General features: G+C 37.1%; 1 pseudogene; it reads right to left on the reverse strand.

Annotated features, from left to right (window-relative positions):
• Window positions 1–1,325: 1,325 nt before the first annotated feature.
• LOC110038666 overlaps window positions 1,326–24,828 on the reverse strand; it is a 95,589-nt pseudogene continuing 72,086 nt past the window's right edge.

A 24,828-nucleotide genomic window follows, 5' to 3' on the forward strand; every position in this document is an offset into this window, starting at 1 on the left:
AGATATAAAGGAAGATATTATGAGAGAGAAGGAGAGAGTGAGAGAAAGAGTGAGTGTGGGAGGGAGCTTGAGAGAAGAGAAAGAGAGAGAGAGAGAGAGAGAGAGAGAGAGAGAGAGAGAGAGAGAGAGAGAGAGAGGGACAGATCATAGAATGGAAGATGGGAAAGAGATAGTATGGAGCTTAAATGAAAGAAGAGAGAGATAGAGAGGGAGAGAAAGAAGGAGAAAAAGAGAAGAAAATGGAGATATCACTCTTTCTGTTTCTCTCTTATTGTTTATTTCTCTTCTCTAAGGCTTCCTAACTCTCTTTATCTTTCTCCCTCGTTCTCCCCAATCTCTCAAACTCTCATACTCTCCATAAGTCTCTCATGCTTTTTCTCTCTAGGTGACCAAGAGTGAGAAGTGGTAGAATGGTATTTTGAAACATAGAAAGAGATATAAATAGAGAGAGAGCAAGAGAAAACCTTTCTTTCTCATACTCTCTAATGGAATGAACAGCCCTCTACTTATGTAATTGCCACAAAACAGACCATGGAGTCCCAACTCCATCAAATTTCCAAACTTGAGTCACCAAATTAAGATTAGTATCATGAGAAGTCCAAACATTATTTAAAATGAAATATGGTCGGTTTAACAGTAAATGCCAAAGTGAGCAAAATAGGATTATGATAAGAGGTGACATGACTCAAATGTTGAACCTTCACAATAGGAAAATGACTTATAAAAATAGAATTATCCAAAAACCGATCCAATCCCTTAAGGAGATCCAAAATATCCCAAGTCATAGAGACCTGCATTAGAAATAGAGTTAGAAACTATTAATAAAAGCAGACTCAACTCTACCACCTTCTTTACTTTTCATAGGCTTCATGATCATATTAAAGTCCCCACGTACAAACCAATTCTCATTAATGATGCTTCCCATGAACTCAATTTTTTGCCAAAGCAGATTTATTTCATGTAAATGAGAACAAGAGTAAACAAAAGTGCCCCGCCCCTGAAAGCCTTCAAAACTTATTTGAGAAAGGATATATTGTTCCTAATCTTCTATAATGGAATGAGTGACCGTGGGCTTCCAAATAACACAAATTTTGTTGTTGACATTGCTGTGAGAATGATAACCTTTGAATTTATTAAGGATTATGTGTTTATTAACATGAACCAATGGTTCCAAAATAGAAAAAATGTGTAATTTGTGGACCCTACAATGATTTTCAAGAATATTAAGGGTGTTAGGGTCCACCACTCCCCAAATACTCCATACCATGATATTAAACATGATGACATGAGCCAACCCTTCTAAAAGATCTAGTAGAGTTGATCAACTATTCCCCATCAGAGTGATAAGTTCCTTCCTGAATGATGTTACTTGCATTAAGCCTAGATAGCTTAATATTACGTTTAGCCTTTTTTTGAGAATGCTTTTGTATCTGCCACTCATTTTCCAATGTTATAGTAGCATTTGATAAAGAAGTATTTATATCAACGATATCAGAAAGAGTTCCAACTATAGGAGGATGAACCAAAGTACAAGGGGAAGGGAAGTGTCCGTTATCAGTAGTGTGCCCCACAAGCATTGTTGTTTCCACATGCTCCTCAAAAACCACATTAGCATCGTGCTCATTTGAATTTTCAGACAACACAACATCTTCATTAATTTGCAATTATTGAAGATTAACATTCGTGCAAGAATGTAAGATATCAGTTCCTTCTTGACCTTCATTAATATTCATTTGTTGTGGGATGACCTCATTACAATTGTGTATAACTCCTATTTCAAAAGATTGCAAATTAGAGATGGCATTGTTAATAGCAAGATTTCCAACTGCATCGACCACATTTTCAACACTAGGTGGGACATTAGGATAATCAACATTTGTGTTGATAACAGGTGATATAATATGTGTTGCATTGTGAGTCTTCTTGAGTTATGGATTCAAACAAAAACAAGAAGTGGTTTGATGGTCAAACATAGAACAGTGAGTGTAGTAACGCGAATGCCTTTTGATTTCAATAGGCTTCCAATAACCTGGTGTTGCGATCATATCCATATTTCATTACAAAATGGTTGTGTAATGTCTCGTTCAACAAAAATACGTGCTTCAGAAGGTCTCGATAAATGTAGCATGATCTATTTTTAAAGGCTTTTTGTAAGCAGCAGCAAGCGAAAAAAGTATCTCGTGATTAAAAAGATGTAGTTTAAGCCCCAGAAAACGTATCCATACCGGAATAATTGGCAATTCAGCTTTAGGGTCAAAATTAATAGATCATTTCCTAAATTTCATCATGCTATTCTCTACCCACATGAACCTTTTAGCAAAAAGCTGTGTGTAGTCCTTATCATTGGCTAATTGTATAAAGATATGTTTACCATCTATGATACCAACCTTCCACCAACCTTTTAATTTTAACATTTCAAATTCTCTCTTGATCAACTCAACCTTTGTAATACCATTAGTAAATTTACCAACTAGGACCAGACGACAAGAAGATGCAAGTATGGAAGTTTCATCCTCAGTCACATAAAGCACAAGTTTCCCATTCTTTCTCCCCAATTTCTTGATAAGAGTATAATCTCCTCCAATTATAAGAGTATCATGAAAACTTTGCGAAAAAAATCAGTGGAGGGAGCGGCCGACCACCACCCCCATCTAAAACATTGTCAACAAACGAACGAGAAACCGAAGGCATGGCTAAGAACATGAAGAGAAACAAAGAAAAGTAAGGGAAAGATCTCACCAGCAAAGGAGGAAAGCAAAATTGTCATGAATGCCAGAGCTTAACCTAGCCGCCGCTCCCATCCCGCATATTTATATTATATATACATATATATAAGCTGGCAACTCGGAGTTCCATTGAATAGAAGAAAAAATAAGAGATAGAGAAAAGGAGGGAGAGGAAGTGAGGGAGAGAGGCATCCGAGAGAGAGAGAGAGAGAGAGAGAGAGAGAGAGAGACTAAGTGAAGAGAAAGTGAGGGAGAGAGATAAAGAGAGCAAGAGATCCAGAGAGAAAGGGAGAAGTGTAGGAGAGATAGAGATGGAGGGATGTAGTAAGAGATATAGAGAAAATGTGGGGTGAGAGGAGAGTGAGATAGAGAGATAAAGCGAGAGAGAGAAAAATAGAGAGAAAGAGAGAGAGAAGGAGAGAGTGGAGGTGAGGGAATATAGAGGGTGAGCAAGAAGGGAAGCTAAAGAGACAGAGAGGGATCTGTTTAGGAGAGCAGGAGTTTTATATTTGACTTGTGTTAAAAAGGCAGAGGTATACCTTGGAAGACTTGGGCTTATTATATAAAAAATGATCTTAATTTACTAGAACTAAATAAAAATATGGCACTAAATAGGATTCATTGGAAGAAAATGATTCATCTAGCCGACCCCACGTTGTGGGATTATGGTTTTGTTGTTATTGTCACTCTCACTCATCTCCTCTCTCTCTCTCTCTCGCTTTTGCTTACATTAGTGTAAATTGTCTCTTATAATGAGAGTGAGAGAGGGAGAGAACAAGAGAGAGAATAGAGTCAGAAAGAGAGAGGGAGATATAAAGAGTGTAATAGAGTGAGAGTGAGAAAGATTGAGACCAGAATAAGAGAGAAGGCTAGCACGAGAGAGAGAGGACAAACCTGTCTCTCTCTTTTCTCACTCTAGATATCTCCATCCTTCCCTCTCTTTCTTTCACTCTATCGCACTCTTTCTCTTTACCTCCCTCTCCTTACCTCTATAGTAAGAGAGAAAGTGAGCTTTGTAGAGTGAGAGAGAGAACAAATAGAGCAATACATCAATAGTGATTGCAACCTCTATGTCACTTACTCTCTCTAAGAGTCAATCTCTCATACTTCTTTTATCACTCATTCTTTCTCTCACACTCTCTTTCTTTCACTCACTCCACTCTCTCTCTCTCTCTTGTACTATCAAGGGAGAGGAGAGATAAATGGAGTGGGAGAAGCAGAGCAGGAGATAATGTGAGAGAGGGAAAATGGTAATGTGAAAGAAAGAGATAAAGACAGTGATAAAGATGTGAGAGATAGGGAAGCTTTGAAATAATAGGAGGGTTTAAAATAGATGGTGGGAGGGAGGGGAGAGTAAAAAAAGAAAAGTTGAGCAGAGTGAGAGTATGAGGTAGAGAGTTGGGAGAGGGAGAAAGAAAGATATAAATACATGGGGGAGAATAACTAAAGATATGGATGGAGTATGAGAGAGAATGATAGTGAGATAATGAGGGAGGGAGAGGGAGCAGGAGAGGGAGAAAGGGATGGATGGTGCTAGAGAGAGAGTGAGAGAGAATGAGAGAATGAGAGAATGAAACTAGGGGATTGTAATTAAGGGGAGAGAGAAATGACTCGGTGAGAGGGAAATGTAGAGTAAGGTAGAATGTGACCAAGAGAGATACAAGTGATAGAGAGAGTGAGAGATCGATGAGCTAGAGAGAGATAGAGAGTGTGGTAGAGAGAATGAGAGAAAGAGAGTGATATAAAGAGATAGAGAAGAAGGAGAATAATAATAAAGATCGTAAGAGATGTGGAGAGTGAGGTAAGAGGAAGAAATTTGGATAGGGAGAGAGGGAGATAGAGAGACGGAAGGAAAGTGAGAGAGAGACAAAGCAAAAGAGTGAGAGATCAAAATGAGATAGGCTCTATCCTTTCCACTTTCTCACCCTTCTAATGAGAGTGAGAGAGAGATAGAGAGTGAGAAGAGATAGAAGGGGTGAGATACAGGAGAGAGAAAGAAAGTTAGAGGGAGAAAGAGAAAAATCAAAAGAGAGAGAAGAGTAGGTGTGCTAGAGAAGGATGGTAGGATGGAGGGAGGAAGAGAATAAATGAGAGAGAACATGAGATGGAGAGAGTGAGTGAGAGAGGCAATGAGAGAGAAAATGAGAGATAAAAAGAGCAAAAGAGAGAGTGATTATGATGGCGAAAGATCATGAGCAAGAGAAAAAAGGGCAAGAGAAAGATAAAGTGGAGAAATAATGAGAGACAATGAGAGGGAGGGAGTGAGAGTGAGAAAAAAATAGAGAGATAGTAAGAGAGAAAAAGAGATAGAGGTAAAGGGAGAAAGAGAAGCGAGAAAGAGAGAGGGGGAAGAGAGGGATGAAGAGTGAGAGAAAGCAAGAGAGAGGAAGAGAGATATAAAGAGATAGAGTGAGAGAACCAAGAAGGAGAGAGATATGGAGGGACGGTGAGAGAAAGTGAGAGAGTGTAAGAGAGAGCTTGATTGAGAGATAGAAAATAGCGAGAGAGAGGGCAGGGGGAATGTTAGAGAATGAGTAAAGTTGCTCTCTAGCGGGAGCGAAAAGAGAAAGAGTGCGAGAGAGAGGGATAGAGAAGCAAGAGAAAATTTTTTTCTACCTCCCGTTGTGGCTCCCCTCTCTCTTCAATAGTTCTCACACTGCATCTCTCCCTCCCTCTCTCTATCCCTCATACTTAATCTCTCTCATGCTCTCTTCTTCTCTCTCCCTCCCTCGCTTCTCTCTCACTCTTGCTCTCTCAATTTCTCTTTCTCATAATTTTATCTCACCCTCGCTCTCTATCTCTCACTCATTCTCTCTCATGCTCCCATTTTCTCTCCCTCTCGTACTTCTCTTTTTATCTCTATCACTCTCATTCTATGTCATTCCCCCTTTTCTCTCACTCTATCACTCTTGCTCCCTCCCTCCCACTCACATTTTACCTATCTCTACCTCGCTCTTTCTTTCTCTATCTCTTTTTATTCCTCACTTTTAAATCTCACTCTCAATCTCTCTCTTCTGATCACACTTTCTCTCTCTCTATCTCGATCCATCTCTCTCACTCTTCATATCTTTCTCTTCATCTATTTCCTATCTCTCTTCTCTCTCCCTCTACCTCTCCCTCCCTATATCTCTGTCTCACCTCGCTCCCGTTCTCTACTTAAAAGAAAAAAAGAGACCATCCCTCCAAATATTTTTGTTCCTTTATCTTTCTCCCACTCAATCAATATATCTTTTTATTCTCATTCTCTTTCACTCTCCCCCTCTCCCTCTCCCTCACTCTTGATATCTCTCTCTCCCCTCGTTCTTTCCCACTCTTCTTCTTTCACTCTCTACCTTGTATCTCTCATTCTCTCTCACTCTCTCTCTTTAAAACTCTACATCTCTCTCACTCTCTCTATATATCTTCCTCTCTCTCTTGAAAACTCTACCCACTACTATCTCTCTTTCTTACTCACTCTCTCATTTCTATTATCTCCAACTCTCTCACATAATAGAGAAAAATTGATATGGAGAGTGTAAGAGAGATATGGGGGATCAACCTGTCTCTCTTTCTATCTCTCCCTCTCTTGTTATCACTCCCACTCTCTCGCTCTCTAGATTTCTCTCTCCCTCCCCATCTTTCTCTCACTCTCTCTCACTTTGGATCTCTCTCTCCCTCATCTTTTTCTCGCTTTTTCTATCTTCCTCAATTTGTCTCTTGCTCTCTACCTATCTCTAGCTCTCTATCCTTCTCCTCTCTTTTTTCTACTGAGAGATCAGAAGAAAGAGAGAATAAAAAGAGAGGAAGGGAGATAAAGAAGGAGAAAGCATCTAAGTAGAGAGAAATAGAGTGAGGAGATAGGTTGATAAATCAATAAAGAGGAGACAAAGTGAGGAGTTAGAGAGAGTGTGAGAGATCACAAAGAAAGAGAAGAAGAGATTAAGGGGTAGCAAGAGAGATAGAGAAAGACATAAAAGTGATGGAGGAGGGAGGGAGCGAGGGGAAAAGAAGGAGAAGGGTAGAGTTAGATAAATGTAGAGAGATTGTGTGAAAAAATAGAGAGAACATGGAAGAAGGAGAGAGAGAGGGGAGGCTGGAGAGGTAGAAAGTGAATTGAGATATCACTCTCTATCTTGATTCTCTCTTTATCTCTCTCTCAAACTATCAACATGTCTCTCTTTCTCGATCTCTAGCTCACCCTATCTCTATCTATTCTCTCTCCCTCTCACAATCTCTCTCTCAATCTCTATCGCTCAATCTCACTATCTATCTTTTTCCCTCTTAACACTACCTTCCAATCTCACTCTCTTTCTTTACTTTCTCTCTCTCCATCATTCATTATCTAATCTCTTATTTTTCTCTCTCCCTTCCTCTCTCTCACTTTCTTGCTTCTCTCACCCTTGATATCTCTATTTTCCTTTCACTTAATAGAAGAGTGACAAAGAGAGAGAGAGACAAAGAGGTGAAGAGAATGAGAGATTACAAGAAAGAGAGCATGAGATACATGACACATGAGAGCTCTATATGTTTCTGTCTCATACACCCTCTCTCATTAGGGAGGGAAGGATGGAGGAGGGAGGGAGCTAGAGAAAGAGAGGGAGAGAAAAAAATTTAGAGAGAAATAAAAGGGAGGGTGAGAGATTAGAAGAGAAAGAGAGAGAGTACGAGAAAGATTTGGAGTGGGAGAGATTTAAAAAAGAAGGGAGGCTAAGAAGGAGACAAAGCTGGAGATAGAGAGATAAAGTGAGAGATAGAGAGAGGGGGTGGGAAAGGGAATAAGGTAGGTAGAGAGAGGGTCGAGATAGAGAATAGGGAGAGGGAGGGAGGGTGAGAGAGAAAATCAGAGAGAGTGTGTGTATGTGTATGTATAAGTGTGTGTGAGGTAGAGTGCAAGAGTGCAAGTGAGTTTTTATGGGAGAGATTTAAAGTAAGAGAAGATAGAGAGAGCAATGAGAGCAAGGGAAAAAGGGGGACATGGGAATGGAGGGACGATGAGAGAGGGAGTTGTCTCTCTATCTCTCTGTCTATCTAAATGAAAAAAAAAGTGGGAGAGACATTTGATGGAGAGTGTGGGATAAAAGAGAAGACAAAAATGGAGCATTAGAGAAAGAGTGGGTGAGAGGGAGGGTGAAAGAGAGAGCAAGAAAGAGAGAAACAAAGGGAGAGAGATGGAGTAAGGGAGGAGGGAGAGTCAGGGAGAGATAGAGAAAGAAGATAGAGAGAGAGTGGAGAGAGTGTGTGAGAGAGTTGGAGTAGGGGAGAGTAAGAGAGAGGGCGAGTAAGGGTGGGAGATAGAGTAAGAAGGATAATGAGAGAGGGAAGTGAGAGAGAAGGCTATGCTTTAAGTCTCTCTGTCTCTCTTGACAAATTCCTCTCTATCTATCCCTTAGTTCTTCCTAACATCTTTTCCACTCTCTCACCCTCAACTTCTATGTCTCTCTTTCTCCCTTTCTCTCTTGTTCTCTCTCTAGCACTCTCTCTCTCCCTTCAAAGAGTGAGAGAGAGGGAAGGGGAGTGGATGGTGAGAGAAGGTTCACAAGCAAATGAAGAGGCAGAAATCTCTCTATATGTTTAGCTCCCTCTCTTTCTCTTTAGCGCTCTCTCACACTCTTCTCCCTCCCTTTCTTCCACCCACTCATCACTCACTCTCTCATCCCCACTTTAACATCCCCAATGCTTTCACTCTTAGATTAATTGTCTCTCATTCTCTTCTAATCTCTCATTCACTCACTCTCTCTTACACATTATTTATCTCTCTTTCTACCTCTCTATCCCTCCCATCTTACTCTTCTCCCTCCCTATCTCTCTAACATTCACTTTTCTCTCCCTCTCTCACTCAGGCTCTCTCCCTGCTCACTCTCATGATCTCACCATCTTTCTCTCCATCTCTCTATCACTCATATTGACTGTGCAAAAACACAATGGCTTGATTTCCATTTTTATATGTGCTTGTGAAAATTATTTTTAACTTGAGAGTAATTTCTTAAAATCATGCAAAATATTTTCTCAGCTTTGTGCTTATCATATATTGCATGTAAAAATGGTTTTAGATTGATGTTGACTTCTCATATGATTGTGAAAATATTTTTCTTTTAATGCTTCGCATTCTTTGCATTTAAAAATGATAGCAGCTTGATGCTAATTAATCATATGCTTGTAAAATTATTTTTGTGGCTTGATGGCCAACCTACATTGCATGAAAAGTTATTTTAGCTTCTGTTATTTTGTTATGAATGATGATTTTTCTTCTTATGCTTGTTGTCCATCTTTTTATTTATGGGTTTTGTGCTAGCTTCCAACTTAGCTTCATATGCATGTGTTTACCCTTTTTGGGTGCCCTATTTAGGCTTATGCCAATGGCCCGAGTGCTTAAAAATCTATATTTTGATGTGCTCATTGTCATGTTTGTCTTGATGTTTCATGATATCTAAAACGATCCTTGTCGAGCCTCGCATGAGAAACATAGTTAATTTTTCATGAAGCATTCCTATGCTATCCATTTGTGTACTTTACTGCACATTTGTATAATTAATTGCATATTGTGGTTTCCCTTTTACATATACATGTTTAGTTGTCGTTCAGGCAAAAGAGTAATTACCCCCGTGGTGTCTTGCACCCGACGTAGTTAATCCATTTGCATGACACATTACATATGACAAAGGTGTAAAACCTTACTGGGTGCTTTGTACCCCATTTGACAACAATTAATTGCATTTATACTTAATTGTAGAATTTTCATGCATCAAAACTTGCATGGGCACTTCACCTCGGGCATGTGTAGGACACATGCCCACGAAGATTTATTTGTCCTTTCTGTTGATAATCTTTGATTATCATTTGACATTTGATGTTGTCTCTTATATGTTATCAGAGTGGTTAAGTCATGACAGTCTTCTTGATATTTGGTTTTGATTCTTTACAGTTCATTGTACATTCTTCCATGATCGTGGATTGATCAACTATGATGGCATCCTTATGATCGTAGCCCAGTCTTCCTTAATGGAACCTTGATGATTGTAGTCCAATCAGCTTTGATGGCATTTGCACGATCATGGCCTAATTTGTCTTAATGGCAAGTCATCTTTTTGGATGAACGACCCGATATTGGTCTTAATGCTATAATAAGGATTGGCACAAGCTTCACTGTGCCAAGGTTTTACAGATTCTAACACATGCCACTTAGTTTTTTTAGGGTTATTTTAAAGTAAAAGAGATATAGCAATAGAGAGAGATCAAGAAAGTATATGAAAGTGATAGAAAGAGTAAGAGAAAGAGAGAAGGAGAGTGAGATAGAAGGACAGATGGCAATTGACATATGGAGGGAGAGAGCGATAAAAGATAAAGAATCAACCTTCTCTTAAACTATCCCTCCCTCTCTTGCACTCCTATTTTCACTCATGCGCCCTAATTCCCTCCCTCTTTCAATCATGCTCCCTCCCTCCATCATCACTATCCATCCCTCTTGCTCTCCTCTCTCTCAATCTCTTAATATCTCTTTATTCTCTCTCTCTCTCTATTCTCCCTCTCTCACTCATTCTCTCTCATGCTCCTTCCCTCTTTTTTTTCAAATTATCAACAAGTTGTTCTCTCCTCGTCCCTAACCTTACTCTCCTCCTCCTTCCCTCCCTCCCGTGCTCTATCTTCCTATATTCTTTCTCTCTCAAAAAGATATGAGGAAAGAAAGATGGAGGAAAGAAAGATGGAGGGAACATATGAGATAAAAGGATGGGGAGATCGACAGAGTGGGAGTGAGAGAGGAATGGAAAAAATGGACAGATTGAGAAACTGATGTGCATATATGCAAGACAAGATTGTTGGGATTGATGTTATTATTAGAAAATCGGATGTGCTATGCGAAAACCAAAAATAATTGATGGAAATTCTAATGAGATGCAAGAAACCAAACAATAAAACTGTCCCAAGGCTGAAACAAACCGAATTATATGTAGAACCTGCGGTAAAATGGATGAATGGAGGTAAAACATGACCCAATGCTCAACACAAAGAAGAACGTTGGTATAAGACCGCAACCTTATGCTTGACGTGAGGAAAGAACCTTAGTACAATGGAAGACACCACAAACGGGGTGGAAATCCGCTTGATAAAGCTTGATAAGTCGAGAAAGAGCTCCTTAGGCAATGTCCTAGAGTTCCTTTGGAATCCTAATGAAATCGTGGGAGACAACCCAAATGCAAGTTTTTTTTTTAGCAAGAATCAGAAGTTCCTTTCTCATTTGACATAAGACCTACATACAAGCTAATAAAAGAGAAGATAAAATATTTTCTAAAATAAATGAAAAACTACATCAAGTTGACATGCAAGCCATTATTAAACCACAATAAAAAATACAAAATATCCAGCCATAATAATATGACTCCTTTATCCTTGGGCTTGGAATAAGTTGACAAATCTTTCTGGATTTTTCTCCTTAAATCCTCATGAATTGGCTTGAGTCCAAGCCTCTTGGACTAAACCATCTAGAGGGGCTTTCACCCTCTTTGCGCAACATCTAGTAATTGGCCCACATGAAACTTGCATTAAATCTTCCCTTGAAGTCATGTCATTGTCATCCATGATATCATTTGCATCATTCCCCTCCTCTTGAAAAGGATTTGTCCTCAAGTCAGTGCTTGCATCAAAAGAACTTAAATCAGTAACATTGAAAGTGACACTCACATTACTCTTATACTTACGTGGTAGATCCAGCTTGCAGGCATTATCGTTGATATGCTCAAGTAATTGGATCCAAGGACCATCTCCTCTTGGAAATAGTTCGGAATGCCTTTGTTTTGGAAATATTTCCTTTCTCAAGTGTAACCAGACCCATACTCTAGGTTTGAAGATCATTTTGTGTCGCCCCTTGTTGGCATGTTTTTCATATTACTTTGTTCTTTGTTAAATATTCAGCCATGCCTTCTCATGTATCCGCTTTACAAACTCAACCTTTTTATTACCATCCAAGTTAACATGCTCAGAAACATGTAGTGGAGTTAAATCAAATGGCAATAAGGAATTAAAACCATAAACAATTTCAAAAGGTAAAAATTTAGTAGCAGAATGAACAACCCTAGTATAAGCAAACATGTGATAAACAATCTTCCCATGTTTTGATATTTTTCTGTGTGATTGCCCTTAACAAATTAGACAAAGTCCTATTTACTACTTCAGTTTGCAGTTTGCTACTTCAGTTTGAACATCGGTTTGTGGGTGACAAGTAGTAGAAAACAACAATTTGGTTCCTAACTTACACGACAAGATCTTCCAAAGTAACTCAAGAGCTTAGGATCTCTATCAGAAACAATTATTCTAGGCATACCATGTAATCATATAATCTCCCTAAAGAGCAAATCTGCAATATTAAAAGCATCATCAGTTTTGTGACATGAAATACAATGTGCCATTCGGAAAATCAATGCACCACCACAAAAATTGAATCTCTACCATATTTATTCCTAGGCAAACCTAGCACAAAGTTCACAGAAATATCAATCCAAGATGCATTAGGAATTGGTAAAGGAGTATACAAACTGTGGGGTTGCACTCGAGATTCAGCTTGTTGGCATGTGAAACACCTACCACAAATCCTCTCGACATCGCGCCTCATGTGTGGCCAATTGAAGTTTTCCTGCAAAATAGCTAAAGTCTTTGCAACTCCAAAATGTCCCATGAATTCCCCTCCATGAGATTCATGTACAAGCAATTCTCGTAAAGAACTTAGGCACACATAACTTATTTTCTCGAAATAGAAACCCATCATGTTTAAAGAATTTACCGCAATAAGTTTTATCAAAAGCTTGATATTCATTACAAAAATCAACATCATTAAGGTATAAATCTTTAATTTGTTCAAACCATGTAACTTTGCATCAAGAGTAGATAGTAATGCATACCTTCAAGAAAGGCGTCAGCAACCACATTTTCCTTACATTGCTTGTATTGAATGACGTAAGGAAATGCCTCAATGAACTCCACCTAATGATCTTGCCTTTTGTTTATCTTGTGTTAAGCTTTCAAGTGCTTCAATGACACATGATCAGTGTGAATCACGAACTCCTTAGGCCAAAGGTAGTGCTGCCAAGTTTTCAAGCCTCTAACCAATGCATACATCTCCTTGTCATAAGTTGGATAGTTTAAGGTGGCCCCACTCAACTCTTTGCTAAAATTAGCAATTGGTCTTTGATCCTGCATAAGAAAAGCACCATTGCCAACACCTGAAGCATCACATTGAATTTCAAATATTTTAGAAAAATCAGATAAAGTCAAAACAGGGGCGTGGGTAAGTTTTTCCTTGAACAATTGAAATGCATTTCCTTGCGCCCCTACTTGAACCCAACATTCCTCTTGATTAATTCAGTGAGTGGTGCAGCTAAGTTACTAAAGTCTTTCACAAACCATCGGTAGAAACTAGCAAGTCCATGAAAACTACAAACATTGCTTATACTAGTGGGATTAGGCCACTCATGTATAAAAGAGGGAGAAGGGAGAGAGAAAAAGTTAGAGCACATTATCCTGCACACTCACAACAAGTCCTAAAAAATAAAGTTTATAGGTGCAATCCACACATATTCTCGATGGTTGCTGACGCTCTTTCTTGACGGCTCGACAATCCACACAGATTCTCGAAGACCCATCCTTCTTAGGAACTAGAATTACCGGAATAAAACATGGAATCATGCTCTCTCTCACACACCCCTTCTCTATTAGTTCCCCATCCTGCCTTTGTAACTCTTTTTTCTCCTTGAGATTTCTTCTATAGGCTGGACGGTTTGGAATGGTGGCTCTTGGTATAAAATCAATTTGAAGCTCAATCCCCTGAATGGGTGGTAAACCATGTGGAATATCCTCAGGATAGACATTTTGAAACTCTTGCAAAAGAGAAACAATAGAAGTAGGGAAATCATTAGTGTTTAAGAATGCCTCTTTGTAAAGAAGTACAATCATTGGTTGGTTTAAAAATAATGCTCTCTTGATCTCACTTGCCTTTGCATAAAAATTCTTTTGTTTTCTTTTGTATTTTCTCTTAATGGTTGCTTGTTCCATTTCTTCCTTTTTCTCACGTGGGTCAGCCTCTTTATGTTGATCACTCCTTTTCATTTGATAGTAATCATTTTGCAATCTCACTTGATCCTCATAGACCTCCTTTGGTGTCATTGACAAAAGAGAGATAATTCTATCATTGACTTCAAACGAGTATTTATTTGTGAAAGCATCATGTTTAACTCATCGGTCAATTTGCCAGGTCAGCCTAGTAACAAATGGCCTACTTGCATTGGTACTACATCACACAAGGCTTCATCTTCATATTTTCTGATGCAGATGAGACCAAAAATTGCTTGTTTGCCTTTACCTCACCACTATCATTAAACCATTGCACCTTGTAAGGTCGGGAATGCTTGATGGTTGGAAGTCCTAGTTTTTCAACCAAAATAGTGCTAGCAGTATTAGTACAACGTCCTCCATCAATGATCATACTACATATCTTGTTTTGTGCATGACACCTAGTATGAAAAATGTTCTTTCTTTCAATTCCCTCATCAACCTTGGTCTGCATACTTAAAGCCCTTCTTGTGACTAACAATTCTTCTGTTACTGCATATTCTTCACATTCAATGTCTTCCATTGGTGGTATAGAGTCAATTTCTAATGCTTCATTAGTCTCAATCTCTCCATTGTCCCTTATCATCATGATTCTTTTGTTAGGACATTGGTTGGCTATATGACCCCTGCCTTGACATTTAAAACATTTAATGTCAATTTCTAGAAGTGGAAGGGCCAATTTTCCCTTGAGTTACTTGGTTGATTGTCTCTTATCTTGGCTCAAGTTTGGACTTTGCAATTGGTTTGTCCTCTTTTTTCTAAAAATTTGGCTTCCATGGAGAACCCACGGTAGTTGACAAATGCGGGCCACCTGTCCTCTTGAGTTGTTGTTCTAACTTGATTGCAACATGTAACATGTCCTCCAACTCCACATAATGTTGCATTTCCACTCTATCTTGAATTTCTAGTCTTAAACCATTTAAGAATCTAGCCATAGTAGCTTCTCGATCCTCTTCTACATTAGCTTGAATCATAACAATCTCCATCTCCCGATAGTAATCTTCCACACTTTGATTACCTTGCCTAAGCCTTTGATACAACTCTCGATAGATAGTAATGACTTGGCACAAATCACTTCCTCATAACAACTTTCATTTCTTCCCATGTTTCTATGGGACATTCTTGATTTCTCATTCTGCTCAACATTAATTGATCCCACCAAATAATAGCATAATCAGTAAATTCAATGGCGACCAATTTCACCTTCTATATTTTTGGAATAGTTGTGGTAGTCGAACACTAATTCCAACTTCTTCTCCCATTCAAGATAGGCTTCAGCATTGTTTTTTTCCTTGAAAAGAAGGAATGCACATCTTAATACCTGTCAAGTTGTTATCTTCTCTATTCTTAATGTCTCTAGCTTGTCCACCATAACGCCTCCTCTCAACAAATGAATCCCTAAAAAAATGAATCCCTATTATTCTCTTCATCAAATCCAGCCTCATAATATTCTTCATCCTCCCCTCTCACTCTTCTCGGTGAAACTCTCTTTTTTAGCCTATTGGAAACATTTTGTGGCTGTCTTTGTTGGATTCCTCCCTCTACCCATTCCAATCTTTCATGAATTTGATCTAACTCAACCCTCATCATTCTTTTCATCTCCCCCACCAATGCTTAATATTGGAGATTAGGAATGGCAGGTTGCCTTTCCTCTTCTTCAAAATTCGTTTGAGACATGATTGGGGACTTACAATGAAGGTAGCTAAGCAAGAATTTGAAATTAACAACTCAAATCAAATTCTAAATTACTACAAATAAGAAAAATCCAAAATGCTAATCAAAACATTAGGATGATGATAATGAAATACAAATTTTGATATCTTGAATCAAACAAAAGCACTACTAAACTGATTCGCACAATCATAACAAGTACAAGAAATGATATCAAGAACTACAAGAATATCAACAAAGAAATAAAAATAACAAGATCACATCAAGATGATTTATATTTCAAGAAATGAAAATAAAAAGTTAACATCAAGAACAATATTTAACATAAAGAATATCAAGAAGTAGATGATTTGAACAATAACATGAACACTAATTTGGACAATTTGGATAGTAAACAAAATAGATGATATGAACAATAACGAGGACAATCACATGAGCAATAATGATGTGAATATTAACAAGAACACAATTATGAATAATTATGAGAGTAGCTAATTGAAGAATTAATTACAAAATGAATAACAATTTGGATTACTTGATAAAAATCAGAGACATAAGAAACAAGAAAATAACTAATCTCATTAATTACCTACAAAAAAAGAAACATCCAACAAGAGCATAAAAGCCCAACAAGAAAATTTTGTGTTCAAGAACTTTAAGGTTTTAATACCAAACTGATGTGCATATATGCAGGACAGGATCGTGGAGATTGATGTTCTTATTATAAAATCGGATGTACTATGTCAAAACCAGAAATAATTGATGGAAATTCTAACGAGATGCAAGAAATCAAACAATAAAACTGTCCCAAGGCTGAAACAAATCGAATTATATGTAGAACCTGTGTAAAATGGATAAATGGAAGTAAACCTTGACCCAATGCTTAATGCAAACAAAACTGTTGGTATAAGACCGCAACCCTATGCTTGACTTGAGGAAAGAACCTTGGTACAATGGAAGATACCACGGAAGATACCACAAATGGGGTAGAAATCTTCTTGATAAGTCGGGAAAGAACTCCTTAGGCGATGGCCTGGAGTTCATTTGGAATCCTAAGGAAACCATGGGAGACAACCCAAATGCAAGATTACTTTTGGCAAGAATTAGAAGTCCCTTTCTCATTTGACATAAGGCCTATATTAGGCTAAAGCTTACAAGCAAATAAAGAGAAGATAAAAAATCTTCTAAAACAAATGAAAAACTACATCAAGTTGGCATGCAAGCCATTTATAAACCACAATAAAAAATACAAAATATCCAGTCATAATAATATGACTCCTTTATCCTTGGGATTGGAATAAGATAACAAATCTTTGTGGCTCTTTCTATTTAGATCCCCATAAATTAGCTTGAGTCCAAGCCTCCTCGACTAATCCATTAAGAGCTTCTTTCTCCCTCTTTGCATGACATCTAGTAATCGGCCCACATTAAACTTGCATTAAATCTTCTCTTGAAGTCATGTCATTGCCATCGATGATATCCTTTGCATCAGAAAGAGCCTCAAGAGAGAGATGGAAGGATGGTGGTAGTGATAGCCAAAGAGGAATAAAAGAGAAAGAGATAAAGAATTAGAAAGGTAGATGGAGGTGGATAGGGAGAGTGAGAGAAAGAGAAAAGAAAGAAAGAGGGAAAGGGAAAATGAAGGATGGGGAGGGTGGGAGAAAGTGATAGAGAGATGAAGAAGGGAGAATAAGAGAGAAAGAAAGAGAGAGGGAGAGTGATATTGAAAAAGATAGAGAGATCTAGAGAGCATGATAAACCGAGATAAAGAAGAGAGAGGCAAAGGGGGAAAGGTGGGAGGGAGGGAGGGAGAAAAAGAGTAAGCAAGAGTGAGGGAAAACTAGAAAGTGGAGGAAGAGATGGAGAGCTAGAAGGAGATGGAGGCTGAGAGATACCTAGTGTGAGAGTTAGAAAGAAAGAGAGAGTGAGAGAAGAGAGAGAGCGAGAGAGATTGTGAAAGAGAATGTGAGAGGCACAAGAGAGGGACAAGAGGGATATGGTGGGATAAAGAGGGAGGGAGAGAGAACAAGATAGAGAGAAGAGATAATCGGAGGAGAGATTGAGAGATAAATGAGTGAAAGTGAGAGTAGTTAGGTAGATAAGGAAAGAGAGAGTGAGAGATAAGGAGGGAGCGTGGAAGGGATGGGGAATGAGAGAAAAAATGAGAGACAAAAACATTGAAGGAAAGAAGGAAGTTTGTAAGAAAGAGAAAGGTACAAAGGGGGCATAGATAGATAGGGAGTGACACAGAGAGATAAATTGGGAGGGACGAGTGATAGGGAAGAGAGAGACAAAAAGAGAGTAAAAGAAAAAGAAGTGTGAAGGTAGAGGGAGAAAGATGGTGAGAGCTAGAAGAAGAGGGAAAGCAAGAGAGATGGAGAGCTAGAAAGATAAGAATAAAAGACAAAAAGAGATGGAGATAGTGAGAGAGAGAGAAAGAGAGTACAAGAGTGAGAGAAACTAAGTGAGATGGAGAGAAAAAAGAGAGAGAAAGAGAGAAAGGAAGAAGGAGAGAAAGCATGAGAGATGGATGGAGATTCAAAGAAAGAGATAGCCTCAGTCATTTCCCTCCATTTTCGATCTCTTTATCTCACCTTTCTATCTACCTCTCATTGTCACTCTCACTTATGTCTTCCTCAATCACTCTCTCTAGCCCTCTCTCTCTCTTCATCTTCTTTAATCTATCCAGTTATATCTCTCCTCCTCTCTTCCCTTCACATCCTTGCTCTCTCTCTCTCTCTCTCTCTCTCTCCTGCATTCTTTCTCACTCTCTATCAATATCTCATTCTCTTTTTCTTACTTTCTCGTTCCCTCTCACTCTCACTCTTGATGTCATCATTCTCTCATCATCTCTCCATCTCTCTCTCCCTCCACAACCCTCATTCTCTATTGCTCTCCCACTTCTCTTACTAACTTTAATTCACTCTCTTCATCACTATCAACTTTGTTTCATTCTACCTCACTTTTTTTCTCTCACTTTTGTCTTCCTAACTCACACAAAGTCTCTCTCCCCTCCATATTTACTCTCTCTCATTCTCTCCCTCTCTCTCCTGTACTCTCACATGATATAAAGGGAAGAAAGATAGAGATTCAAAGATTGTGGGAGAGAAAATATGGAGGTAGTAAAAAGTGAGGAAGTAGAAAGTGAGAGAGGGATGAAGATAGAAAAAAATGGTGATATCACTCTCTCCCTATCTTTTGTTTTCTATACCCTGTTGTTTTTCACTATTTTTGTCTCTCACATGATGGAGGGAAAAAAAAGATTAGGAGAGATCAAGGAACAAAGAGAGAAGGGAGGTGAAAGAAGAGGAGAGAATATAGAAAACAAAAAGAGAGGATAGTGTCCAAAGAAGAGGAGAAAAAAAGAGAGATGAAGAAATGAAAGGGAGGGAGAGAAGTGAGAGAAAGTTATGAATGAGAATGTATGAGAGCTAGAATGAGAGAGAGAGTGTGTTTGTTTGAGATAAAGAGAAAAAATTGTAGATAGAGAGAGAACAAAGATATTACTCTTTCCTCATATCATGCTCTTTATCTCTTTGTTATCTTTGTCTCTCACTCTTCTGAAGTGGCAGTCGGTATCCTCCCAACATAACCACAGAATTAGTAACCAAACTCTGGATTAGTTAATGTTTTTTATGCACTTGAAAGAGGGTATAGAATAGCATTGTTTCTATCTTGGCACAAAATATTTTTTATATAACTTCAAATGATTTTAATTTCTTCACAATCCATATGCTCATTGTAAAGGGGAATGATGTTTTCTTAAATTTTAACTCCTCAACACAAAACTTTGTTTAGTCTTAGTAAATTTAGCTTTGAAGTTTATAAATTAGTTTAGTAAACTTATTTTTTAGTTACATTTCTGTTAGCATTCTTTAAACCCATTTGAACTTGTCTTTCTTACTTTAATTTTTATAGTTTAAATATTTTGATTATGTTATTATCATAAGAGTTCCCATTTTCCAATCTAAGGCTTGATAGTAGTAGACTAGAATTAACCTCATGGATTTCCTACTGTGCTTCTTCGTGGGATTGTTACTGGGGTTTTAAAAGAAAATCCTATATTACTTTAAGCAATATGTGCACTGGCATAGAATCTCTAGTGTATGAACTATTTTATATATTTTATATAATATTTCGATTTTGCACATTAAATACTTAATATAAATTGTTAAATACTTAATATAAATAAATACTTAATATAAATTGGGTCAAGATTTTAGCCATATTTTTTAAAGCTAAATTACTGTGTAAGTTTGGGACAGGTCAAGTTTTTTGCACTGTTATCGGGGAATTAAATTGACATAAAACACATAGAAAAACAACACACATCAGGGGCGCTTCATCTTTTTTGCGTCATTGCCGGGGAAGTTTCGGTAATAACTTTAGGAGAATTTTAGTTAAACCTGTGAAACTTAGGTTTAGAATTTATAGTATTATTATATAGTGTATTTAATTATTGTGTGTTTATTTTAAGGAAAATCCAAAATACAAAAATTATTTTTGCAAAAATTATTTTTGATATCTATTATTTTTGATATCTATCCCATTAGTTAAGTCTTTAGATTTGTATGCATAGTTCAGGAGCTATAGACCTTGAGTTTTATAAGTCAGATTTGGAGAACTTTTGGGAGAGATTTGAAAAGACTCTATGAATTTAGTGTAGAAATGACGGATGAACGATAGAATGAATATTCAGATTTGGATTATAATGCTAGTAGTTTTGAAAGAGTAAACCCCAAGAGAGTGGCAAATTTTCAAGAAGATATTCTTAGAATTTTAATTTCTCAGGTTGCAGATATTGAGAGGAAGTTGAATCAATACATATAAAGATATCCTCAAGGAACCCCAATTATTGAGAAAAATTCATTTGGACAATGGATTGAAACTGGCCATGAGATACTTTATTTTTATTTTGATTATTACAACCCAAGTTGGGATAATTATTTAAATTTTAATAGGAATATTAATTTAGGAGCAGAAGACCAATTTTAGGAAGATAATCAATTTAATCAGATATGTGTTTGGAAAAATTATGGCTATTATAATAATTAACTATCTTTTCATAATAATTTTAACTCTAATCCACATGATTAGGAGAAGGAATTAATGTTAGAATAAAATGTGATTCAAATGAAGAATGAGCTGGAAAATCAAGAGGTCACAATAAGTAATATAGAAAACTAACTAGAGCAGATTATTAATGCAATTAAAAGTTACCCCCCAGAGATTTTACATAGTGACCCTAAGATAAACCCTAAGGAGATGAATGATGAGTAATTTAAAATTATCGAATGAATATTTAGAAGAGAATTCAAGGATATGTTTCAAAAGAGCTTTGAGTTCAGAAATGAGGATAAGGGGATTGAAAGACCAATGGAAAAAAATTCCTAAGGAACTAGAAAAACCTATTTCCTCAAATAAGATAAACATAGAAAGACCGCATATACCTTTACTCAGTATCAAGGGGAAGAATTGAAAGATAACCTTGAACAAAAGAGTACCCTAGAAGAATTTGATCCAGAATTTGAATTATCTAGAGAGAATTTGATCTAAAATTTGGGAGATTTTGAAGTATCTTATAAAGATCCATTTCTTATAAAGTTTAAGGATGATATTAATTTGAAAATTGAGAAAAATTTCTAGAAGAATATTGGATCTAGAAAGAAATATGAGAAACAATGATATGAATCAATCTGAAAAGCTAGAGTTGAAAGAAAATTTTAAATTCTAGGACTTTGTAGGATTCCCTGAATCTAGAAAATATTGGGTGATTGATCAAGGTTTACTTAAATAAAATTTTGATCTAGGTGAAATCATTTGTCGGGCTGATGACGTTAATCAAAGCCCTTTGTGGGAGGCAACCCATAATTATCAGTGTGGTTTGATTTAGTGTGCTAGAGACTCATGGTTGTTATAGTTGTACTATATTTGCTTTAGTGTGGATTGATCAATTTGATTGATGATTGGTAGATATTTGGATTGCTAGTGGTTTGATTGGATTTTTGTGTGTCGTGAGGGAGGTGATTCCTTAACTTCTTATTATGGTTAGACTTGTATGTTCTCTTGCAGTAGTTAGATTGATGAGTCCACTACAACTCGGGTCTAACCTGGAAACCTGGACTTGAACTTGAGTTTTATAAGAGACATTATGAATTTTAAAAGTGACAGTTACATATCAATTTTATTACCAATTAAGATATTTTAATATCAATATTTTTATTTATTTATGTGCACGACTATCTTAGTGTTTCCTTGTTAGTATCATAAAGGGATGACTCCGTCATAGTCAGCCATGCACATACAAACAATACATATAGCTATATCATTTATGTGCTCATCATGATCCTTCCTCAAGCTACGACTTGGCTTGGTCGAATACCTCAAGCTTGATTCTTCCACTCTTCTTTATACAGATGCAAGCACCCTCTTCATGCTATCACTTGCACTAAAGGCTGACCTTCCTCTGTTCATGGCTCATATTGCCTCGCTTGAAGCTTGACGACGTTACGAGAGCGTCTCGATGTCCTCTCTACCTTTGCATGACACGAGAACTTTAGTCAAAGCCGTGTCTCAACCTAGCAGCACAACCGACGTTTCACTCTCAAGTAAGTTGTGATGTCTTCTCTCAACTTGAATTTAGAGATTTTATAGATGAATTCATCTCTTTGAATTCCCTAGCTTCTCCTCTTTATTCGGTTTCCCATTTCCTCACTTCCTCTTCTCTCCTACTCATCTCTTTATTTCTTTTCCCTCTCTTTGAGTCTTCGATTCCTCTCCCTTGATTAAAAAAGAAACCGGACGTTACATAAGGAGCATCTGTAGAAGGAGAATTAAGATTTGTTTTCCTGAGCAGAGTGATCACATGGATGTATCATAATGCAAGCTTTTCCGAGAAATGGATCATGGATGTTGATCAATATCCAACAAATACAATGATTAAAACCTAATGGAAGAGAACTCCACAAAGTTGAATATGAGAGAACTGACAAAAGAATGGGTGATATTGAGGAAAAATTCAATCAAAGCAATAGAGTTGCTACCCATGATGATAAGGCTGAAGTGTTGGTACAGTAGGCCATGATCACATCATGAATGGATGTTAGCATTACGAAAAAAATTGTTTGCCTCGAGAGAAATCCTAACATGGATAAATGTGAAGATTGAATTTATAGATTATGAAATACATGTTTTTTCTTATCCTTCTCATGAATTATGAGTTATCTTCTTTATCCTTCTTCCTACTCTGAGATATGGTTTTGTGTTGAATCTTTTTTTTGTTTTATATGGTTTTAAATGTAAAAAATTGTGATGATTTGAACTCTGATCTTTATTTACTTTTCAATCTAGCCAATTGAAATATTAAAATGTTTTGAGAAACATATGATCCAAAAGGGCTATGATTTCTATAACATAGTGATAATTAAATTTGATTCCAAGAGAGAGGATGTCATCCATAGAGTTGAGTGCAAATAAATAGGGAAACATATTTTGTTGGATGCAGAATTAAAGATTTTAAGGTGACATATTAAAATTCCCAATTTTGTCCAATTAATTGGAAACTAATGCAAGATTGTTAGCCCTCAGGTGAGGGAGTAGTGGGAGCTCTAGAGTGGCAGCCAGTATACTCCCAACATAACCACGAAATTTTGGACCAAACTCTGGATATTCAATGTTCCTTATGCACTTGGAAGAGGGTAAAGAATAGGATTGTTCCTACTTGACACAAAATTATTTTTATATATTTTCAAATGATTTTAATTTCTTCACAATCCATATACTTGTTGTAAAGGGGAAGGATGATTTCTTAAATTTAAACTCTTCATTACAAAATATTGTTTAGTCTTAGTAAATTTAGCTTTTAAGTTTAGAAATTAGATTAATAAACTTAATTCTGTTAGTTACTTTTCTGTTAGCATTTAAACCCATTTGAAATTGTCTTTCTTACTTTAATTTTTATAGTTTAAATGATGTGATTTATGTAATTATCAGAAGAATTTCCATCTTCCAAAGTAAGACTTGATAGTAGTAGACTAGAATTACCCTTAGGGATTTCTTACTGTGCTTCTTTGTGGGATTGATAGTAGGGTTTTTAAGGAAAACTCTATATTACTTGAAGCAATACGTGTACTTGCATAGAACCTCTAGTGTGTGAACTATTTTATATATTTTATATAACTTTTCGATTTTGCACATTAAATAATTAATATAAATTGGGTCAAGATTTTGGCCATATTTTTTAAAGCTAAATTACTGCATAAGTTTGGGACTGGTCAAACTTTCGACACTATTATCGAGGACTTAAATTGATAAAAAATACACAGAAAAATAGCGTACACTAGGGGTGCATCAACATGTGTGATATAGAGTTAAGTTAGGTCACTTTCTCTCTCCCTCCTTCATCACTTCCTTTTCACCACTTCTCTCTCTACATAAACCTCTCCCAAACACTCTCCTTTATTTATTCTCTTCTCTTACTCTAGCAGTCTTTCAATTCCTTCTACACTCTCTCTTTCACTTTCCTTCTCTCCATCTTCCCCACTCTCTCTCTTTTACCTTTCTTCTCTTGCTCCATCACTCACTATCTCTCACTCTTCTCTTTATCCCTCTCTTAATTTTTTTTCTCTCATCTCTACTAGTACTCCATCTCTCTTCCTTTCTTATTTTTTTATTTCTCTCCCTCTCAATCTCTTCTCTCTCTCTCTCTCTCCCTTTCTAACCCTTTCTCTCTAAATTTACTCTCTATATTTCTCTCTTTGTCTATCTCACTATGTAGATATTACTCTCTATATATATCTTTCTCTTCTCTTTCTCTTCTTGTCCCTTTGTCCCCCTCCCCCTATTCTTCTCATGCATGGTCTCTTTGTCTCTTCCAATCTCTCACTCTCTCCTTTCTTAATTTTTCTCTCCTTATTTGTCCCTCTCTCTCCAAACTTTCTCTCACTCTAGCTCTCTCATCTCTCTCTTTCTTGATCACTATCACTCCTCTCTCTCCCTCCCTCTCCATTTTCTCTCCTCTTCTCTCCCTCTATCCCTCTATTTCTCTCATTCTCTCCAACTCTTGCTTCTTTTCTCTCTCTCTCTCACACACAGTCAATCATTCTATCTCTAGATCTTTTCTCTTTCCATCATGTGAGACAGAGGGAATTCCACACACACACACACAAGCTTTCTCTCTCTCTCTCTTTCACTCCTTTATATCTCTCTCCTCTCCACATCTCAATCTATATATCTCTCCCCATCGCTCCCTCCCTTGCTCCTTAGGTTTCTCTCTCCATTCTCATCTCCTCTTCGACTCGATATCTCGCTCTTGCACACATTCTTCTCTTTCTTTTCATTTTTTTTCTACCTCTCT

This window comes from Phalaenopsis equestris, unplaced genomic scaffold (genome assembly GCF_001263595.1).
Source record: "Phalaenopsis equestris unplaced genomic scaffold, ASM126359v1 Scaffold233437, whole genome shotgun sequence".
NCBI classification, from domain to species: domain Eukaryota; kingdom Viridiplantae; phylum Streptophyta; class Magnoliopsida; order Asparagales; family Orchidaceae; genus Phalaenopsis; species Phalaenopsis equestris.